The following is a 12844-nucleotide window of genomic DNA, read 5'->3' on the forward strand; positions in this document are numbered from 1 at the left end:
TCTACAGGAGCACTCCAGAAAATTTACCAGCATTAATTTGGACTAAAACAAATGTTCTCTGATAGTCTTATCATATGGCTAAAATTATTTCCTTTGTTTTGACTAATATCCTTCCCAAACCAGTGTCCCATTAGCGTGCAACGAAACTGATGTTCCAAGCCATTTTTCTCGGATTAAGTTTCTGAGGCTCAGTGGCTACTGCATTGAAGATGTAGAAAGTAAAAAAGATCAAAGCTTGAGAGTTAGAAACCAACCAAAGGAACCCTTTTGTAGTCTTGCATACATTACTGTCCCACACTTTACCAACAGGAAACTCTGTTAGTAATTTAAAATTAACTACTGGCATATAAGACTCTGTGGCGCAATGGATAGCGTGTTGGACTTCTAGGGAACTGATGTGATTCAAAGGTTGTGTGTTCGAGTCCCACCAGAGTCGTATTTTGAAGTTTGTGTGACATTTATACTTTGTCTCAGTTGTTGTTGGAAATATGAAAAAGGAAAAAAAAAGTATTAATGTTTTGAGAAAATTAGAAGTCGTATTTAGGTTTGAACTTGTCAAAAAATGTAGAAAGAGCAGATACTGAAGACTCATTGACCCAAAGGATAGCAGATAGGGCACAATTCATTATTGCATATTTTTGGTCTAGTGTTTGGTGTTCTATGTCCTGTTTTCAGTAGTCCCAAGTTCTTTTTTTAATTTGAACCTTTTTAAAAGTTGATTTTTTATGTGTTTATAAGATATTTCTTTACGATTTCTACTGTCTGGATTTGGGGTTTCTAGATATTTTTGGCTTATTTTTCAACTATAACTTAACAAAATGCAAATTTGGCACAATCATACTCCAGTCCATCCATAGATTGATGATATGTTTTTTTGTTATGAATTTTAGGTCATTATGCAAAACGTGGACATTCTTTGGCTAAAAAGTGGCAAAACAAGTTTAAAGATGAGAACAGAGTGATATCAGCTGCCTTGTCCTCATAAACACTTTCTGCTTCGCTAACGAGATCACTGAATTCATGTAAGTAGGTAATTTTTGGAGAGCTGAAATTCAGCGGAAATTAGTTTTTTGTGATTAAGTTTATTTTTATGGTAAGAAATTAGTTTACAATTTTGGACAAATCATCTGATCTCTTTTCATAATAATCTAGAGTTAACACAAATTACCACTATAAAATCTGAAGCAGTAAACTTTGTGAAAGCCAAATTTTGTATCAGTCTGAAAACTTTTGGCCATTAATGTACAGTCCTAGATATTTTTAGAAAAACTGTAAAAGGAAAAAATGAGGAAAGGAAAAACTTCTAAAGAAAAGCATAGCTGACTGCTAAAGTCAGGATATCTACAGGAGCACTCCAGAAAATTTACCAGCATTAATTTGGACTAAAACAAATGTTCTCTGATAGTCTTATCATATGGCTAAAATTATTTCCTTTGTTTTGACTAATATCCTTCCCAAACCAGTGTCCCATTAGCGTGCAACGAAACTGATGTTCCAAGCCATTTTTCTCGGATTAAGTTTCTGAGGCTCAGTGGCTACTGCATTGAAGATGTAGAAAGTAAAAAAGATCAAAGCTTGAGAGTTAGAAACCAACCAAAGGAACCCCTTTTGTAGTCTTGCATACATTACTGTCCCACACTTTACCAACAGGGAACTCTGTTAGTAATTTAAAATTAACTCCTGGCATATAAGACTAAAAAAGTGCATGTAATGAGTTTTATTATGAAATAGATCTTTCTCTTTTACATTATATGCTTTTTCTTTCTGATCAGTTTTAACTTTACAAATAGGAAAACAAAAGTAAAATTGCAAAGAGAAAAGAAATCTTTCTGTTACCAGTCATCAGGAAAATGTTGAGTGTCTAGATTTGACCAAACACCTACTTCAAGTAAAAGTCTTGGGCTCTGTGGCGCAATGGATAGCGCATTGGACTTCTAGGGAACTGATGTGATTCAAAGGTTGTGGGTTCGAGTCCCACCAGAGTCGTATTTTGAAGTTTGTGTGACATTTATACTTTGTCTCAGTTGTTGTTGGAAATATGAAAAAGGAAAAGTTAAGGTATCAGATCTGGGCTTCATATTAATGTTTAGAGAAAATTAGAAGTCGTATTTAGGTTTGAACTTGTCAAAGAACGTAGAAAGAGCAGATACTGAAGGCTCATTGACCCAAAGGATAGCAGATAGGGCACAATTCATTATTGCATATTTTTGGTCTAGTGTTTGGTGTTCTATGTCCTGTTTTCAGTAGTCCCAAGTTCTTTTTTTAATTTGAACCTTTTTAAAAGTTGATTTTTTATGTGTTTATAAGATATTTCTTTACGATTTCTACTGTCTGGATTTGGGGTTTCTAGATATTTTTGGCTTATTTTTCAACTATAACTTAACAAAATGCAAATTTGGCACAATCATACTCCAGTCCATCCATAGATTGATGATATGTTTTTTTGTTATGAATTTTAGGTCATTATGCAAAACGTGGACATTCTTTGGCTAAAAAGTGGCAAAACAAGTTTAAAGATGAGAACAGAGTGATATCAGCTGCCTTGTCCTCATAAACACTTTCTGCTTCGCTAACGAGATCACTGAATTCATGTAAGTAGGTAATTTTTGGAGAGCTGAAATTCAGCGGAAATTAGTTTTTTGTGATTAAGTTTATTTTTATGGTAAGAAATTAGTTTATAATTTTGGACAAATCATCTGATCTCTTTTCATAATAATCTAGAGTTAACACAAATTACCACTATAAAATCTGAAGCAGTAAACTTTGTGAAAGCCAAATTTTGTATCAGTCTGAAAACTTTTGGCCATTAATGTACAGTCCTAGATATTTTTAGAAAAACTGTAAAAGGAAAAAATGAGGAAAGGAAAAACTTCTAAAGAAAAGCATAGCTGACTGCTAAAGTCAGGATATCTACAGGAGCACTCCAGAAAATTTACCAGCATTAATTTGGACTAAAACAAATGTTCTCTGATAGTCTTATCATATAGCTAAAATTATTTCCTTTGTTTTGACTAATATCCTTCCCAAACCAGTGTCCCATTAGCGTGCAACGAAACTGATGTTCCAAGCCATTTTTCTCGGATTAAGTTTCTGAGGCTCAGTGGCTACTGCATTGAAGATGTAGAAAGTAAAAAAGATCAAAGCTTGAGAGTTAGAAACCAACCAAAGGAACCCCTTTTGTAGTCTTGCATACATTACTCTCCCACACTTTACCAACAGGGAACTCTGTTAATAATTTAAAATTAACTCCTGGCATATAAGACTAAAAAAGTGCATGTAATGAGTTTTATTATGAAATAGATCTTTCTCTTTTACATTATATGCTTTTTCTTTCTGATCAGTTTTAACTTTACAAATAGGAAAACAAAAGTAAAATTGCAAAGAGAAAAGAAATCTTTCTGTTACCAGTCATCAGGAAAATGTTGAGTGTCTAGATTTGACAAAACACCTACTTCAAGTAAAAGACTTGGGCTCTGTGGTGCAATGGATAGCGCATTGGACTTCTAGGGAACTGATGTGATTCAAAGGTTGTGGGTTCGAGTCCCACCAGAGTCGTATTTTGAAGTTTGTGTGACATTTATACGTTGTTGTTGGAAATATGAAAAAGGAAAAAAAAAGTATTAATGTTTAGAGAAAATTAGAAGTGGTATTTAGGTTTGAACTTGTCAAAGAATGTAGAAAGAGCAGATACTGAAGGCTCATTGACCCAAAGGATAGCAGATAGGGCACAATTCATTATTGCATATTTTTGGTCTAGTGTTTGGTGTTCTATGTCCTGTTTTCAGTAGTCCCAAGTTCTTTTTTTAATTTGAACCTTTTTAAAAGTTGATTTTTTATGTGTTTATAAGATATTTCTTTATGATTTCTACTGTCTGGATTTGGGGTTTCTAGATATTTTTGGCTTATTTTTCAACTATAACTTAACAAAATGCAAATTTGGCACAATCATACTCCAGTCCATCCATAGATTGATGATATGTTTTTTTGTTATGAATTTTAGGTCATTATGCAAAACGTGGACATTCTTTGGCTAAAAAGTGGCAAAACAAGTTTAAAGATGAGAACAGAGGGATATCAGCTGCCTTGTCCTCATAAACACTTTCTGCTTCGCTAACGAGATCACTGAATTCATGTAAGTAGGTAATTTTTGGAGATCTGAAATTCAGCGGAAATTAGTTTTTTGTGATTAAGTTTATTTTTATGGTAAGAAATTAGTTTACAATTTTGGACAAATCATCTGATCTCTTTTCATAATAATCTAGAGTTAACACAAATTACCACTATAAAATCTGAAGCAGTAAACTTTGTGAAAGCCAAATTTTGTATCAGTCTGAAAACTTTTGGCCATTAATGTACAGTCCTAGATATTTTTAGAAAAACTGTAAAAGGAAAAAATGAGGAAAGGAAAAACTTCTAAATTAAAGCATAGCTGACTGCTAAAGTCAGGATATCTACAGGAGCACTCCAGAAAATTTACCAGCATTAATTTGGACTAAAACAAATGTTCTCTGATAGTCTTATCATATGGCTAAAATTATTTCCTTTGTTTTGACTAATATCCTTCCCAAACCAGTGTCCCATTAGCGTGCAACGAAACTGATGTTCCAAGCCATTTTTCTCGGATTAAGTTTCTGAGGCTCAGTGGCTACTGCATTGAAGATGTAGAAAGTAAAAAAGATCAAAGCTTGAGAGTTAGAAACCAACCAAAGGAACCCTTTTGTAGTCTTGCATACATTACTGTCCCACACTTTACCAACAGGGAACTCTGTTAGTAATTTAAAATTAACTACTGGCATATAAGACTCTGTGGCGCAATGGATAGCGCGTTGGACTTCTAGGGAACTGATGTGATTCAAAGGTTGTGTGTTCGAGTCCCACCAGAGTCGTATTTTGAAGTTTGTGTGACATTTATACTTTGTCTCAGTTGTTGTTGGAAATATGAAAAAGGAAAAAAAAAGTATTAATGTTTTGAGAAAATTAGAAGTCTTATTTAGGTTTGAACTTGTCAAAAAATGTAGAAAGAGCAGATACTGAAGGCTCATTGACCCAAAGGATAGCAGATAGGGCACAATTCATTATTGCATATTTTTGGTCTAGTGTTTGGTGTTCTATGTCCTGTTTTCAGTAGTCCCAAGTTCTTTTTTTAATTTGAACCTTTTTAAAAGTTGATTTTTTATGTGTTTATAAGATATTTCTTTACGATTTCTACTGTCTGGATTTGGGGTTTCTAGATATTTTTGGCTTATTTTTCAACTATAACTTAACAAAATGCAAATTTGGCACAATCATACTCCAGTCCATCCATAGATTGATGATATGTTTTTTTGTTATGAATTTTAGGTCATTATGCAAAACGTGGACATTCTTTGGCTAAAAAGTGGCAAAACAAGTTTAAAGATGAGAACAGAGTGATATCAGCTGCCTTGTCCTCATAAACACTTTCTGCTTCGCTAACGAGATCACTGAATTCATGTAAGTAGGTAATTTTTGGAGAGCTGAAATTCAGCGGAAATTAGTTTTTTGTGATTAAGTTTATTTTTATGGTAAGAAATTAGTTTACAATTTTGGACAAATCATCTGATCTCTTTTCATAATAATCTAGAGTTAACACAAATTACCACTATAAAATCTGAAGCAGTAAACTTTGTGAAAGCCAAATTTTGTATCAGTCTGAAAACTTTTGGCCATTAATGTACAGTCCTAGATATTTTTAGAAAAACTGTAAAAGGAAAAAATGAGGAAAGGAAAAACTTCTAAAGAAAAGCATAGCTGACTGCTAAAGTCAGGATATCTACAGGAGCACTCCAGAAAATTTACCAGCATTAATTTGGACTAAAACAAATGTTCTCTGATAGTCTTATCATATGGCTAAAATTATTTCCTTTGTTTTGACTAATATCCTTCCCAAACCAGTGTCCCATTAGCGTGCAACGAAACTGATGTTCCAAGCCATTTTTCTCGGATTAAGTTTCTGAGGCTCAGTGGCTACTGCATTGAAGATGTAGAAAGTAAAAAAGATCAAAGCTTGAGAGTTAGAAACCAACCAAAGGAACCCCTTTTGTAGTCTTGCATACATTACTGTCCCACACTTTACCAACAGGGAACTCTGTTAGTAATTTAAAATTAACTCCTGGCATATAAGACTAAAAAAGTGCATGTAATGAGTTTTATTATTAAATAGATCTTTCTCTTTTACATTATATGCTTTTTCTTTCTGATCAGTTTTAACTTTACAAATAGGAAAACAAAAGTAAAATTGCAAAGAGAAAAGAAATCTTTCTGTTACCAGTCATCAGGAAAATGTTGAGTGTCTAGATTTGACAAAACACCTACTTCAAGTAAAAGACTTGGGCTCTGTGGCGCAATGGATAGCGCATTGGACTTCTAGGGAACTGATGTGATTCAAAGGTTGTGGGTTCGAGTCCCACCAGAGTCGTATTTTGAAGTTTGTGTGACATTTATACTTTGTCTCAGTTGTTGTTGGAAATATGAAAAAGGAAAAGTTAAGGTATCAGATCTGGGCTTCATATTAATGTTTAGAGAAAATTAGAAGTCGTATTTAGGTTTGAACTTGTCAAAGAACGTAGAAAGAGCAGATACTGAAGGCTCATTGACCCAAAGGATAGCAGATAGGGCACAATTCATTATTGCATATTTTTGGTCTAGTGTTTGGTGTTCTATGTCCTGTTTTCAGTAGTCCCAAGTTCTTTTTTTAATTTGAACCTTTTTAAAAGTTGATTTTTTATGTGTTTATAAGATATTTCTTTACGATTTCTACTGTCTGAATTTGGGGTTTCTAGATATTTTTGGCTTATTTTTCAACTATAACTTAACAAAATGCAAATTTGGCACAATCATACTCCAGTCCATCCATAGATTGATGATATGTTTTTTTGTTATGAATTTTAGGTCATTATGCAAAACGTGGACATTCTTTGGCTAAAAAGTGGCAAAACAAGTTTAAAGATGAGAACAGAGTGATATCAGCTGCCTTGTCCTCATAAACACTTTCTGCTTCGCTAACGAGATCACTGAATTCATGTAAGTAGGTAATTTTTGGAGAGCTGAAATTCAGCGGAAATTAGTTTTTTGTGATTAAGTTTATTTTTATGGTAAGAAATTAGTTTACAATTTTGGACAAATCATCTGATCTCTTTTCATAATAATCTAGAGTTAACACAAATTACCACTATAAAATCTGAAGCAGTAAACTTTGTGAAAGCCAAATTTTGTATCAGTCTGAAAACTTTTGGCCATTAATGTACAGTCCTAGATATTTTTAGAAAAACTGTAAAAGGAAAAAATGAGGAAAGGAAAAACTTCTAAAGAAAAGCATAGCTGACTGCTAAAGTCAGGATATCTACAGGAGCACTCCAGAAAATTTACCAGCATTAATTTGGACTAAAACAAATGTTCTCTGATAGTCTTATCATATGGCTAAAATTATTTCCTTTGTTTTGACTAATATCCTTCCCAAACCAGTGTCCCATTAGCGTGCAACGAAACTGATGTTCCAAGCCATTTTTCTCGGATTAAGTTTCTGAGGCTCAGTGGCTACTGCATTGAAGATGTAGAAAGTAAAAAAGATCAAAGCTTGAGAGTTAGAAACCAACCAAAGGAACCCCTTTTGTAGTCTTGCATACATTACTGTCCCACACTTTACCAACAGGGAACTCTGTTAGTAATTTAAAATTAACTCCTGGCATATAAGACTAAAAAAGTGCATGTAATGAGTTTTATTATGAAATAGATCTTTCTCTTTTACATTATATGCTTTTTCTTTCTGATCAGTTTTAACTTTACAAATAGGAAAACAAAAGTAAAATTGCAAAGAGAAAAGAAATCTTTCTGTTACCAGTCATCAGGAAAATGTTGAGTGTCTAGATTTGACAAAACACCTACTTCAAGTAAAAGACTTGGGCTCTGTGGCGCAATGGATAGCGCATTGGACTTCTAGGGAACTGATGTGATTCAAAGGTTGTGGGTTCGAGTCCCACCAGAGTCGTATTTTGAAGTTTGTGTGACATTTATACTTTGTCTCAGTTGTTGTTGGAAATATGAAAAAGGAAAAGTTAAGGTATCAGATCTGGGCTTCATATTAATGTTTAGAGAAAATTAGAAGTCGTATTTAGGTTTGAACTTGTCAAAGAACGTAGAAAGAGCAGATACTGAAGGCTCATTGACCCAAAGGATAGCAGATAGGGCACAATTCATTATTGCATATTTTTGGTCTAGTGTTTGGTGTTCTATGTCCTGTTTTCAGTAGTCCCAAGTTCTTTTTTTAATTTGAACCTTTTTAAAAGTTGATTTTTTATGTGTTTATAAGATATTTCTTTACGATTTCTACTGTCTGAATTTGGGGTTTCTAGATATTTTTGGCTTATTTTTCAACTATAACTTAACAAAATGCAAATTTGGCACAATCATACTCCAGTCCATCCATAGATTGATGATATGTTTTTTTGTTATGAATTTTAGGTCATTATGCAAAACGTGGACATTCTTTGGCTAAAAAGTGGCAAAACAAGTTTAAAGATGAGAACAGAGTGATATCAGCTGCCTTGTCCTCATAAACACTTTCTGCTTCGCTAACGAGATCACTGAATTCATGTAAGTAGGTAATTTTTGGAGAGCTGAAATTCAGCGGAAATTAGTTTTTTGTGATTAAGTTTATTTTTATGGTAAGAAATTAGTTTATAATTTTGGACAAATCATCTGATCTCTTTTCATAATAATCTAGAGTTAACACAAATTACCACTATAAAATCTGAAGCAGTAAACTTTGTGAAAGCCAAATTTTGTATCAGTCTGAAAACTTTTGGCCATTAATGTACAGTCCTAGATATTTTTAGAAAAACTGTAAAAGGAAAAAATGAGGAAAGGAAAAACTTCTAAAGAAAAGCATAGCTGACTGCTAAAGTCAGGATATCTGCAGGAGCACTCCAGAAAATTTACCAGCATTAATTTGGACTAAAACAAATGTTCTCTGATAGTCTTATCATATAGCTAAAATTATTTCCTTTGTTTTGACTAATATCCTTCCCAAACCAGTGTCCCATTAGCGTGCAACGAAACTGATGTTCCAAGCCATTTTTCTCGGATTAAGTTTCTGAGGCTCAGTGGCTACTGCATTGAAGATGTAGAAAGTAAAAAAGATCAAAGCTTGAGAGTTAGAAACCAACCAAAGGAACCCCTTTTGTAGTCTTGCATACATTACTGTCCCACACTTTACCAACAGGGAACTCTGTTAATAATTTAAAATTAACTCCTGGCATATAAGACTAAAAAAGTGCATGTAATGAGTTTTATTATGAAATAGATCTTTCTCTTTTACATTATATGCTTTTTCTTTCTGATCAGTTTTAACTTTACAAATAGGAAAACAAAAGTAAAATTGCAAAGAGAAAAGAAATCTTTCTGTTACCAGTCATCAGGAAAATGTTGAGTGTCTAGATTTGACAAAACACCTACTTCAAGTAAAAAACTTGTGGCTCTGTGGCGCAATGGATAGCGCATTGGACTTCTAGGGAACTGATGTGATTCAAAGGTTGTGGGTTCGAGTCCCACCAGAGTCGTATTTTGAAGTTTGTGTGACATTTATACTTTGTCTCAGTTGTTGTTGGAAATATGAAAAAGGAAAAAAAAAGTATTAATGTTTAGAGAAAATTAGAAGTCGTATTTAGGTTTGAACTTGTCAAAGAATGTAGAAAGAGCAGATACTGAAGGCTCATTGACCCAAAGGATAGCAGATAGGGCACAATTCATTATTGCATATTTTTGGTCTAGTGTTTGGTGTTCTATGTCCTGTTTTCAGTAGTCCCAAGTTCTTTTTTTAATTTGAACCTTTTTAAAAGTTGATTTTTTATGTGTTTATAAGATATTTCTTTACGATCTCTACTGTCTGGATTTGGGGTTTCTAGATATTTTTGGCTTATTTTTCAACTATAACTTAACAAAATGCAAATTTGGCACAAGCATACTCCAGTCCATCCATAGATTGATGATATGTTTTTTTGTTATGAATTTTAGGTCATTATGCAAAACGTGGACATTCTTTGGCTAAAAAGTGGCAAAACAAGTTTAAAGATGAGAACAGAGTGATATCAGCTGCCTTGTCCTCATAAACACTTTCTGCTTCGCTAACGAGATCACTGAATTCATGTAAGTAGTTAATTTTTGGAGAGCTGAAATTCAGCAGAAATTAGTTTTTTGTGATTAAGTTTATTTTTATGGTAAGAAATTAGTTTATAATTTTGGACAAATCATCTGATCTCTTTTCATAATAATCTAGACTTAACACAAATTACCACTATAAAATCTGAAGCAGTAAACTTTGTGAAAGCCAAATTTTGTATCAGTCTGAAAACTTTTGGCCATTAATGTACAGTCCTAGATATTTTTAGAAAAACTGTAAAAGGAAAAAATGAGGAAAGGAAAAACTTCTAAAGAAAAGCATAGCTGACTGCTAAAGTCAGGATATCTACAGGAGCACTCCAGAAAATTTACCAGCATTAATTTGGACTAAAACAAATGTTCTCTGATAGTCTTATCATATGGCTAAAATTATTTCCTTTGTTTTGACTAATATCCTTCCCAAACCAGTGTCCCATTAGCGTGCAACGAAACTGATGTTCCAAGCCATTTTTCTCGGATTAAGTTTCTGAGGCTCAGTGGCTACTGCATTGAAGATGTAGAAAGTAAAAAAGATCAAAGCTTGAGAGTTAGAAACCAACCAAAGGAACCCCTTTTGTAGTCTTGCATACATTATTGTCCCACACTTTACCAACAGGGAACTCTGTTAGTAATTTATAATTAACTCCTGGCATATAAGACTAAAAAAGTGCATGTAATGAGTTTTATTATGAAATAGATCTTTCTCTTTTACATTATATGCTTTTTCTTTCTGATCAGTTTTAACTTTACAAATAGGAAAACAAGAGTAAAATTGCAAAAAGAAAAGAAATCTTTCTGTTACCAGTCATCAGGAAAATGTTGAGTGTCTAGATTTGACAAAACACCTACTTCAAGTAAAAGACTTGTGGCTCTGTGGCGCAATGGATAGCGCATTGGACTTCTAGGGAACTGATGTGATTCTAAAGGTTGTGGGTTCGAGTCCCACCAGAGTCGTATTTTGAAGTTTGTGTGACATTTATACTTTGTCTCAGTTGTTGTTGGAAATATGAAAAAGGAAAAGTTAAGGTATCAGATCTGGGCTTCATATTAATGTTTAGAGAAAATTAGAAGTCGTATTTAGGTTTGAACTTGTCAAAGAACGTAGAAAGAGCAGATACTGAAGGCTCATCGACCCAAAGGATAGCAGATAGGGCACAATTCATTATTGCATATTTTTGGTCTAGTGTTTGGTGTTCTATGTCCTGTTTTCAGTAGTCCCAAGTTCTTTTTTTAATTTGAACCTTTTTAAAAGTTGATTTTGTATGTGTTTATAAGATATTTCTTTACGATCTCTACTGTCTGGATTTGGGGTTTCTAGATATTTTTGGCTTATTTTTCAACTATAACTTAACAAAATGCAAATTTGGCACAAGCATACTCCAGTCCATCCATAGATTGATGATATGTTTTTTTGTTATGAATTTTAGGTCATTATGCAAAACGTGGACATTCTTTGGCTAAAAAGTGGCAAAACAAGTTTAAAGATGAGAACAGAGTGATATCAGCTGCCTTGTCCTCATAAACACTTTCTGCTTCGCTAACGAGATCACTGAATTCATGTAAGTAGGTAATTTTTGGAGAGCTGAAATTCAGCGGAAATTAGTTTTTTGTGATTAAGTTTATTTTTATGGTAAGAAATTAGTTTATAATTTTGGACAAATCATCTGATCTCTTTTCATAATAATCTAGAGTTAACACAAATTACCACTATAAAATCTGAAGCAGTAAACTTTGTGAAAGCCAAATTTTGTATCAGTCTGAAAACTTTTGGCCATTAATGTACAGTCCTAGATATTTTTAGAAAATCTGTAAAAGGAAAAAATGAGGAAAGGAAAAACTTCTAAAGAAAAGCATAGCTGACTGCTAAAGTCAGGATATCTACAGGAGCACTCCAGAAAATTTACCAGCATTAATTTGGACTAAAACAAATGTTCTCTGATAGTCTTATCATATAGCTAAAATTATTTCCTTTGTTTTGACTAATATCCTTCCCAAACCAGTGTCCCATTAGCGTGCAACGAAACTGATGTTCCAAGCCATTTTTCTCGGATTAAGTTTCTGAGGCTCAGTGGCTACTGCATTGAAGATGTAGAAAGTAAAAAAGATCAAAGCTTGAGAGTTAGAAACCAACCAAAGGAACCCCTTTTGTAGTCTTGCATACATTACTGTCCCACACTTTACCAACAGGGAACTCTGTTAATAATTTAAAATTAACTCCTGGCATATAAGACTAAAAAAGTGCATGTAATGAGTTTTATTATGAAATAGATCTTTCTCTTTTACATTATATGCTTTTTCTTTCTGATCAGTTTTAACTTTACAAATAGGAAAACAAAAGTAAAATTGCAAAGAGAAAAGAAATCTTTCTGTTACCAGTCATCAGGAAAATGTTGAGTGTCTAGATTTGACAAAACACCTACTTCAAGTAAAAGACTTGGGCTCTGTGGCGCAATGGATAGCGCATTGGACTTCTAGGGAACTGATGTGATTCAAAGGTTGTGGGTTCGAGTCCCACCAGAGTCGTATTTTGAAGTTTGTGTGACATTTATACTTTGTCTCAGTTGTTGTTGGAAATATGAAAAAGGAAAAAAAAAGTATTAATGTTTAGAGAAAATTAGAAGTCGTATTTAGGTTTGAACTTGTCAAAGAATGTAGAAAGAGCAGATACTGA

General features: G+C 33.4%; 9 non-coding genes across 9 annotated transcripts; all 9 read left to right on the forward strand.

Moving 5' to 3' along the window:
- The first annotated feature begins 350 nt into the window (after positions 1-350).
- On the forward strand, positions 351-436 carry TRNAR-UCU (transfer RNA arginine (anticodon UCU)). Its single transcript is given in 2 exon segments — positions 351-387; positions 401-436. It is a non-coding gene; the product is annotated as a tRNA-Arg (tRNA).
- Positions 437-1900: 1464 nt separating this feature from the next.
- TRNAR-UCU (transfer RNA arginine (anticodon UCU)) lies at positions 1901-1986 on the forward strand. The gene is given in 2 exon segments: positions 1901-1937; positions 1951-1986. It is a non-coding gene; the product is annotated as a tRNA-Arg (tRNA).
- Positions 1987-3469: 1483 nt separating this feature from the next.
- On the forward strand, positions 3470-3555 carry TRNAR-UCU (transfer RNA arginine (anticodon UCU)). Its single transcript is given in 2 exon segments — positions 3470-3506; positions 3520-3555. It is a non-coding gene; the product is annotated as a tRNA-Arg (tRNA).
- A 1245-nt stretch (positions 3556-4800) lies between these two features.
- Positions 4801-4886, forward strand: TRNAR-UCU (transfer RNA arginine (anticodon UCU)). The gene is given in 2 exon segments: positions 4801-4837; positions 4851-4886. It is a non-coding gene; the product is annotated as a tRNA-Arg (tRNA).
- Positions 4887-6350: 1464 nt separating this feature from the next.
- On the forward strand, positions 6351-6436 carry TRNAR-UCU (transfer RNA arginine (anticodon UCU)). The gene is given in 2 exon segments: positions 6351-6387; positions 6401-6436. It is a non-coding gene; the product is annotated as a tRNA-Arg (tRNA).
- A 1483-nt stretch (positions 6437-7919) lies between these two features.
- Positions 7920-8005, forward strand: TRNAR-UCU (transfer RNA arginine (anticodon UCU)). Its single transcript is given in 2 exon segments — positions 7920-7956; positions 7970-8005. It is a non-coding gene; the product is annotated as a tRNA-Arg (tRNA).
- A 1484-nt stretch (positions 8006-9489) lies between these two features.
- Positions 9490-9575, forward strand: TRNAR-UCU (transfer RNA arginine (anticodon UCU)). Its single transcript is given in 2 exon segments — positions 9490-9526; positions 9540-9575. It is a non-coding gene; the product is annotated as a tRNA-Arg (tRNA).
- A 1465-nt stretch (positions 9576-11040) lies between these two features.
- On the forward strand, positions 11041-11127 carry TRNAR-UCU (transfer RNA arginine (anticodon UCU)). Its single transcript is given in 2 exon segments — positions 11041-11077; positions 11092-11127. It is a non-coding gene; the product is annotated as a tRNA-Arg (tRNA).
- A 1483-nt stretch (positions 11128-12610) lies between these two features.
- Positions 12611-12696, forward strand: TRNAR-UCU (transfer RNA arginine (anticodon UCU)). Its single transcript is given in 2 exon segments — positions 12611-12647; positions 12661-12696. It is a non-coding gene; the product is annotated as a tRNA-Arg (tRNA).
- Positions 12697-12844: the final 148 nt, after the last annotated feature.

This window comes from Ranitomeya imitator, chromosome 1, assembly GCF_032444005.1.
Source record: "Ranitomeya imitator isolate aRanImi1 chromosome 1, aRanImi1.pri, whole genome shotgun sequence".
NCBI lineage: Eukaryota > Metazoa > Chordata > Amphibia > Anura > Dendrobatidae > Ranitomeya > Ranitomeya imitator.